This window comes from Emydura macquarii, unplaced genomic scaffold, assembly GCF_026122565.2.
Source record: "Emydura macquarii macquarii isolate MOO-44397 ecotype Brisbane River unplaced genomic scaffold, CSIRO-AGI_Emac_v2 contig_312, whole genome shotgun sequence".
Classification (NCBI taxonomy): domain Eukaryota; kingdom Metazoa; phylum Chordata; order Testudines; family Chelidae; genus Emydura; species Emydura macquarii.
The window spans coordinates 1787573-1796801 of NW_027130449.1; the positions used below are offsets into that span (position 1 = coordinate 1787573).

General features: G+C 47.7%; 1 protein-coding gene across 1 annotated transcript in view; it reads right to left on the reverse strand.

The window, feature by feature from the left end:
- The window catches only part of CDON (cell adhesion associated, oncogene regulated), an 86447-nt gene extending 85074 nt beyond the window's left edge, over positions 1–1373 (reverse strand). Inside the window, exon 1 of the mRNA XM_067563385.1 lies at positions 1239–1373. The gene's annotated coding sequence lies outside the window, so the exon portion shown is untranslated. The remainder of the gene's footprint in view (positions 1–1238) is intronic.
- Between the last annotated feature and the right edge of the window lie 7856 nt (positions 1374–9229).

The window sequence follows — 9229 nt, forward strand, 5'->3', positions numbered from 1 at the left end:
CTCATGAAATTATAGCTTCCTCTCTAGATTATTAATTAACCAAGATTCTGAATGCAATTAAACAACCTTACAAACAATGAAGTACATTTCCGACGTTAAAGAGTCAACACACTGGGGTTGAATTCAACTTCAAGGCAGTGCAAAGATTCCCCCATTTGACAGTGTGTGTCTACTTTTTCAAGCTGCTCATTTGTGCCCTGTACAATTTCAACACGTGCTTAACAGATAGTGGCAGTCTGCCCTGCTCCTGTTTAGTAAGAATGTTTTCGAGTTGAATACCAGTTAGCCAAACAGCTCATTTCAAATTTCCAAACAAAATCTGATGTTTCAGCCTGTCCCCAATGAAGAGAACCTCCCCACATCTGCTGCTATAAACAGTCCAAAGAAAAACAAGCTGCAATTTACAATGTAATGTTTAAAGGGAGCTAGGCTGATTGTTAATCTGACAGTCTGAAATTGACAGCTGTGTGTCTCAATCGCATTTACCAAACATACGCCAGGCACTGCCTTCAGTTCTGCTGAGCATAAGCTTCTATCCACGAGGCACCAGTGGTATTATTAGTGTGCTTAGCAGACCAGGTAGCCTAGGCTCTGATCCCCTTGGGTTTGTTCTGGGAACATGTTTGCAGGATTCAGCTATCAACAGCAGAGTTAAAGAGGCCGCCCGCCCCCTCAGGGTAGCCCTCTGCTCTGCTCTGCTCCCCAAGGCAATCACTCCCACGTCTGTGTCCACTCCCGGGCTTCAGCTGGAGGCTCTCAGGTGTTGTTTATCAGACACAAGGGGAGCACAAGCCCACCACCGTCCCGAAGAGGAGCAGCTGGTCTCAGCCCTCTCTGTCTACACGGCCAGGAACCCCTTGGCACCACAGGGTGGGAAGTCGGAGCAATGGTCCTGAAGCGTCACAGGGGCATAGCTACCCCGGTGTGAGAGCAGCACCCTTCCCCGCCAACAGCAGCGAGGGGCAGCCCGCACCTTCCCCGCAGGACGCGCCGCAGAGCGGGCATCTCGCCGGCTGGCCCCAGGCACGGTCCCCGACGGAGGCTCTGCCCGGCAGCCCCGCCGCACACAGCGATCGCCCCCCGCCGCCTGCCACCGACCCACCCGCACCCCCCGGGGAACGCGAGAGCGCGGCTCTGCCCTGCACCCCCGGCCCGGCCCGGCCCCCAGGTAACCTGCCTCAACCGGCCCGGCCCGGCCCGGCCCGGCCAGCCGGCGCCCCGCAGCCCCGCCCCGGTACCTCTCAGCAGCCGGGCTGGCCGTGCCCACAGAGCCCCCGCTCCCGCTCGGCAGCCGCCGCCCGTACATTCCACAGCGCGCGGCCGATCCGCACCGGACCGGACCCTCCATCCAACACCGACCGACCCGCCCGCCGCCTCGCGCACACTGACCGACCGACCGACAGACCGCGCCGCACTCGCCGGCGGGGCCCCGGGCGGCCCCTCCCCCGCGCGCGCGCGCCCGGACCCCGCCCCCAGCGCCACCCAGGGGGCGCGCTCAGGCCACGCCCTCCCCGGCCCCTCCCTCCGCCCGCTGAGCCAACGGCCACTCACTCACTCACTCACTACCTCCTCCGGGTCCCGCTCGGAACGTACCAACACCGCAGATGGGGGGGAAAGGAGGGGAGCCGACCGGCCAAACGCACGCTTTACTCCACTCCCCTCCCCCAAGCCCCACCCACCCGTGACGCGCGCGGGGCAGAGAGAGGAGCCCGGCCGACGCGTCGCGGTGCGGCCCGCGTGCCCACAGCGGCCCCATGGGCCTGCCCGAGAGCGCTCCCCCCCCCCCAGGGCACCGAGCGGCCCGGCCCCGCCTGGCACAGCGCCCCCCGCCCCGGACTCTCCACAGACCCCCCCCTGCCCTCACGGCTCCCCACACCCCCACGGGTCCCCCCGCCTGGCATAGCGCTCCCGGTCCCAGCCTAGGCCGCAGGGCCCGCCTGGCACAGCTGCCCACCCCCTAGGTCCAGATGTGGCCGCCCGGACTGACCCCAGGGCCCTCCCAGAGCCTTGCTCGGCTCCCCCTCCCCCCACGCACAGGCCCCCTTCGCCCCTGCCCCGGGCACCCCTCGGCTCGCCCAGAACCCTTCCTGGCGTAGCCCTCGCCCCCAGGGCTCTCCACAAGGGACACCCCCCTGCCTGGGGTGAGCCTGTGACCCGGGAGGGGTTTGGAGGCTCTGCCCCCCAAGATCAGCTTGCAGCCCCCTACCTCCCTCCCCCCCTCCATAGGGCTCCCCTGGCCCTGCAGGGCCCCACGGGAGAGTAGCCTGCATGGAGGGCCGGTGGAAGGGTGGTGGAGCCAAGGCACTGACTCCGGGCAGGGAGGAGGGAGCTTTGTGGCTGCCCTGGCGTCTCACAGGGTCGGGATGGCTTCTGGTTTGGTGTGTGGAGCAGCTGATCTAACCCCCACCGTGAGCTGACTAGGCCCATTGCAATGGCAGATGCAAATGCAAACACCCAACCAGCCCAGCAACCACTTCTGCTGCCTCTCAGATTCTTCTGTGGGTCTCACCCCATCCCCCAAGTTCCCCTCCTACCTTGCTGGGACAGGACCCCCCTCCTTGTAGCAATGCTGGAAGGGCAGGGTGGTCACCATCCCCTTACACCTGTTCTCAACTGGCATGCTGGGAAGTTGGGTTCTGCTTTAGACATGCCCTTGGACCATTTTATGAAAATGTACCAAATAGCATTTAAAAAAATCCAAAGTTGGACAGACAACACTGAACAACAAAAATGAGTTTGTCTGAACCTGGATTGTGTCCAGACTTAAACCACAAAAGATCACACTAAATATTTGTGAAGCTCTGATCATTTGCAATGAAATTCAATATTGATGACTTGTTAAATTGCAGAGCATTAGACATAATCTTTGGAATTACATGTTGAATGATTGCATTATGACTCCTAACTGTCTCCTGCTTTCCCCTAAATCCTTATTATTCTGACAATCATGCACCAAAAACATCAAGAAAATGAAATTAAATATCATTTGCCTCATAATAATTTTTGTTTTTCAAAAAGGAGCAACAGGAAGTTGCAGCCTGATCTATGGAAACATATGCACATGGATTTCATAGAGAGATTTCTATAGCCTTTTTATATGGTGAACAGGCTGGGCTTTACTGACTCAATTGACTAAACCTATTATATACAGATCATCTAATTCTATTGCTGAGTTTGTAATGCTGGATTAATTTACCAGTAGAACAGATTAAAAGAAAAAACTCTTCTACACATTTCATTTGCATGATGGAAAATGTGATATTAGAAGAGGAGACCAATCCTGTGATTTGTAACAAGATGTTGGCTTTGTGCTCTAGCAAAATAGCACCAATATAAAACCCTAGTTTCACTAAGTTTCACAAAAGAAAAGGAAGATACTTCAGGGAAAGAAAAGCAAAAATATTTTATAAAGTCACCTTTAAAGGTACAGATTCGAAAGTCTCTTTTTTATTTTGTATTAAGGCAGGTTAATCAAGTGTGATTGGAAGAATTAAACTTGTAATAGAAACACATTAATAATACAATTGTAGTTAATATAGGTACCTACAACTATGTGGCATGCCATCTGTGGCTTGGTTTCAAGTGTGATGTACCCAAAAGCCGTGGTGATGGAGTACATGATAAATTCTGAAGTAAAAATTGTACTCTTGTAAATGAAGCAGAGTCACATAACTAGACTGCCTGACCCCTGACCCCTCTCCAGTTCAGCAGCCACTGCAGTAGGAGAGTGGGAGGCTAAAATGTCCTGGCATGATTCTGAGCAAAATAAAAAGGAGAGAGCATGCCACACCAGGACAGTAGCATCTCTGACTATGTTCCTAGCCAACACAAAACTGCTTTTAATAATAAATTGGTATCCGTGCCATCTTCAGTTTCAGGGGTTTTCAACCTTCTTTCCTTCCATGGTTCTACATTCCATTCCAACACTTGCAACCTGTTTGCTTCAGATGTTGCCCAGAATCTTTTGTGTTCAGATGCATTGAAGGAGGTGCCCCAGGAATCGGTGCAACTGTTCATTATTTGCATTATTGTAGCACTTGGGAGCATGAAGCCAAACCCCACTGTGCTAGGTGCTGTACAAACACAGGATAAACAAACAGTCCCTGTCTCGTGCTTTATGAGGAGCTCCTGACATGTGAGAGCAAATCTGTTCAAGTGGATAATAACAGACAGAATTGGGAGCAGGGTCATGTCTATACTAGTCAACTACTCGCAACTTCCATGGTTGAAAATCAGGTTTATTTTGGAAAACTTAATTTAAAGCAATACTCAGGAAAAACCCAAGACACAAAATATCAGTAATAAAAACAGGACCAAGCTATCTGTCAGAATGGGCTGAAGGCAGCTCAGAATTTGGCTTAATATTTCAGTTACAGACAGGATGATTCATTTTGTTAAATTTAGAATCCACTTGAATCTTATGGGTTCTAGATGAAAAACAGAATTTAAGACTATAGAAATTCCGATTCATTTTGGCTCAGATCGTGGGCTGTTGCTGATGCAGGTATATCTATTTCTTGGGCGTCTCAGAAGTCGGAAAATAATTAATTTCCAATAATGGTTTAAACAGAAGAAACTTCTTCCCAGTTAGCGACATGTCCTTGTAAATTACATTTCTCTTGAAAAGCCAAGCTTTAACTTAAAGGGAGGGACGCTTTGTAAAACCCAAACCTTTTAAAAAAACAGTCTGGGAGCATTATAAAACCCCAGACACCACCAGCATCTTGTACACTGAGCAGCCCTGCTGGATGTGCCCCCAAGGATAAAGCCAGCGCAAAACAGAACAGGAACTAAAATTACTTACCAACTGGAAGGGAGGAAGGGTAAGCCTCCAGTAGATTCAAAATGGCCACCCTTAGGGCAACAGTTGTTTGAGTCTCCCAAATTTAAAGGACCAATCTCTGGAGGTGCATGCTGGGAAAGGGCAAAACCAGAGTAAAAAGTTCAATAGTAATAAAAAAGAAGTCTCTCTTAGCAAAGAATTTTGCTGAATCCCCTCCTGTTTGAGGGCCCAGATCCTCAAAGGCATTTAGGCACCTAATTCCTGACATCTTTGAGGCTATGGGCCGAGGCCCCATGGAGAAGTCAATGGGAGGTTTTCAGAGTGAGAACCTTGTGTTTAAAAATTCCTTGTATTTTCTTTTTAGAAGTTACATTTTTCTGATAAAAATCTAGATGCCATCTGGGTGTTACCTGCTTATTGCTACTAGCCAAATCTGTGACATGACTAAAAATTACCTGCCTTGCTAAATGGCTGGAAACAACGTGGTGAATTGTAAAATGTCATGTTAATTGTCAGATCCCCAAAGCAGGCATTATTTTATTTTTTTTAAAATATGGCATATTTCCCAGGTCAGAACAGAGCTGGGAGAGGTGTAAAATAAACACCGTACCAAAAATCTCTGCAACCAAAACAGCTACAAAGGTACTCCCCGGAAATAACAAACTGGAAAGCCAATCACAACAAACCAAACAGATGAGGCTGGCAAGTTCTTCCTTTCCAGCTTTAGCTTTAACTTTTTTCCCATCCTCAGTTTTTGGTTTTGGTTTTTTTTTTTAGCGAAACCAGAAGAATGATCCTAATCCAGTCCCCTACCAGGATGGACTCTAAACCTCAGCATGGTGTTTCTCTGACTCACCTTCTGTTCCCTAAGAGAAAGTCCTGCTGACAGTAGCAGCTAAAACCCAGGCAGGGGCCCTAAAGACAGGCCACAATGCAATTTTCTATGGTCCCAGATTAAACTTTCCTTATCCCGGTACCTGTCTGGCTAACAGGAAAGGCTGTTCATTCACCTCCGTTCTCATCCTGCTACCTGCATTCCTGGATGTGTCCCTCCCTCCCCCGTATTGATTTCAATTGGATTTCTCAGAAGCTTAACTCGGAGCTAATTAGCACCCTATAAGGCCTATCTTTTCTACAGTACCTTCACAAAAGATTTACAATGTGATTAAAGTTAGGTGCCTGAGGACAGCCGTGTTCAATGCGTTCCTCCGCATTCTTGGGGAATTAAGCCAGAAGGGGGAGAAAAAACACTTTGTTTTTTTGTTTTTAATCCTAAAAGAAAAAAAAAAGAAGAAGAAAAACAAGAACAAACTGAAAGCCGTTTTAACTCACTTCTAAAGTTAAATCACTTAAACCCCATCCTATTGTCAGGAGAAAGGAAGCAGGATTAATAGAGTTTCCCTCCGTAATCCAGTTCATGAAAGATCTGTTTCTTTTTTGCTCTGTTTTTATTTAGGGTGAAACGCTCAGTTCTGTCAATACAGCAGCCCAGCAAACAATCTATTCAGGGTGTGGATTCCCAGCGTTTCCACGCTTGATAGAAGGGGCTGCCTCCTGGCTGTTCTTTAGTGCCATTTCTTCTCTGCCTTTTTACCCTCTGTTTTTTAAAAAAATTTCATAGAGCATTGAGGAAAACAGATTTTTATTCAGGGAGTTTAAAAAATAAAAAAAATGCAGCTTTTCAGTTAGCATTCGGAATCATTTAATACGGGGATCTCTTGTCAGCGTAGGCATCTTTTTCTTCCCGTTGCAACATTCAGCTGAAGATATTGATAAGCACTTTACAATCAATAACTAATTATGCTACACAGCACCCTTGTGCAATAGATAAATGTTATTACGGAAGGGTAAACTGAGGCACGTGGAGCGACAGAGTCAGAGGCTGAGTAACAAGTAGAATCCAGGAGTCGGGAACCTCAATTACTAATGACCACACTGTCATTGCCACTCTGTAGAGGGCCATATCCAATTCCCTTCAAGGGCGATGAAAAGGCTCCCATTGCCTTCCATGCCAATTGGACTGGGACATTAATGAGCATCTTTAAAGAAAGCAGGGTTCTTAGTATTGTCATTTGTATTCTATCTGCTGTAGAAAACGAAACCATATGAGTGGAGTTCAGGCTGGTCTTTAGAAGGTAAATACCTGAGTAGTTTGCAGTGTAGTGCAGTGTAGTTTGTAGTGTAGTTTGCAGTGTTTCCTGATTCAGATTCTGATCAGTTTAAATCAGTGGTAAGAAGTCCACTGAAGTCAATGGCATTCCACCCATGTAAGGATCTAGTCCCACCCCACTGTAGTCATCAGGAGCTTTGCTGTTTACTGTAAAGAAGCGTGGTGTGTGACTGTGCCATAAACCTAGGGTAAGCAAGATCAGAAATCAGATCCTAGCTAGGGTAGATAGGCACTGAGAATAGCTACAATTTCCATGCGAACTCATAGCCTCCAATGAGACACCTGAGATGGGAGTCAGCTTTATGAAAAGGACCAAATGTGGCGCTTGAAGACATCAGGGACAGCCAATGTGGCCTGGTCTATATTGCACCCACAGACACTGGTCACAGAGAAAGGAAGGCTGACACTGCAGTGGTCTCCCCTCCGAGCGGATGGAGGACAGAAGTGCTGTTTTTAGTGACAGCCAATGGAGATTTTCATTTTCTCAACTGGTAGAACAGCTGCTTCCAGATGTAAGGGTTCAAGTATCGGATGAACAGATTCCTTGTAACATAGCCAAACCCCTAATGTGGTAAATTTTACTATGATTTTCAGGATCCGTTATACAGTGGTTCCTATCTCAGGGGATGGCTTAGAGGGAGAGAGACAGAAACTGAAGTAGCTGATGTAGTGAAAAAAAAGTTCTTCAGTATATATGGGTTTTGTTGCCTGTGACTCCTTATGAAAGGAAAACCTCTGTTTCCAAGAGCCCCATGACCTACTTGCTGTCTTGATAAGGACAATAGGTACCGTATAAAGAGAAAATATTTTTATGGCTGGCATCACCAAGTGGTGCAGTTGTACATAGTCTTCCAACTTCTTTTTCATAGGGTATGAGCAAATGTTCAGTTGAACATTGAAAGACATGCTGTGTTATTAGTTAGTTTTTGTTATGCAAGGTTCTGTACAGAAGCCCTGGTCCTTGGAGGGGAAACTGTGTGAGTAGCAGGAGAGTCTGCTCTCTGCCTTGGTCTGACTAAAGTCAGTTTTTGAGGCAGAGTAGCTCTCTGGGAACTGGGCATGTGCTGGGCAGAAATTTTGGGAAGAATGGATTGCCCTGTATGCTGTTTGACCACCTCTGTTCCAGGGCTGGTGTATCCATGTAAATAAAGTAAGTTACATGTAGACTATACTGAGCTTCCACGTTACTGATTTTTCATCCATGTGGAAGCTGACCAGCTAGGCCCTGGACATCTGCTATCATCAGGCAGAAAGACAATGCTGATGGAAGAACAGGACATTGGTGTCAGAAGTGGGGGCTGCAATACTGTGAATGCTTTCGGTTCAAATGAACATATTAAAATTAGACTGGGCAAAGCACCGGAGAATCTCCTAGTGCTGGTCCCCAACAGATAGGCTAATAGGATCTACGAGACTTTTCTATCTGTAAAGGCTAATAGTCATTCAGCAGTGAGCCACACTACTTAGGAAGATGTAAAACAATTTATAAATATTAGCATGAGGTCACCGTTTACAGGAATTTAAAAAAAAATCCACCTAGCAGCTAGTGAAACAGATGATTGTTACACAACTATCAAATATATCTTCTAATGGGTAAAGTAATTCTGCTGGAATAAACTTATCTAAAAAATTAGTCACCACCAGCTGCTGATAGCTTACTACACATCACACGGCCAAGTGATTTCTAAATACCTACTTATAAATACATCCTTCTCATCATCTTGGATTGCAGCTGACATGACAATGTCAGTAAGGGGCAGGGCCCTGTCTTTATCTCTCAGAGATATGCACCAGCATCTCACAATTTACAATGGCCCTTCTCTTTGGTTGGAGAGATTCGTCCCCAGCATACTCTTTTGCCCAGCTGACCTGAAGAGTGTGCATTCTCGAAGGCCTACAAGCTGTTTATCACATTCTGACATAAATGAGTCCAGTCACTGAAGAATGCTTCTGGGCTTAGGGGCTGCCTAAAGGGCAAATGCAACCAGAGTAGATATTCACACTGAACAAGCCCTGGATCCACGGGCACCACAGGAAACCTGAACACATACCAAGAGCTACACAGAAGAATCCTCAAAGGGCAATGGAGGTGGTGGGGGGAGGAGGTAGGTCAGCAGAACAGAATTATCCAAACGCTCCGATTTGACCAAGGCTAACTTGCAAACTCTGCACCAGATCTTCAACACAGGATCTCTGTTCCATGTGGCATCTAGCACCTCCAGCTACCCAGTGAGCCCTTACCACCCGGCTGGGGCATTGGTTCCAAGCAGAATCAC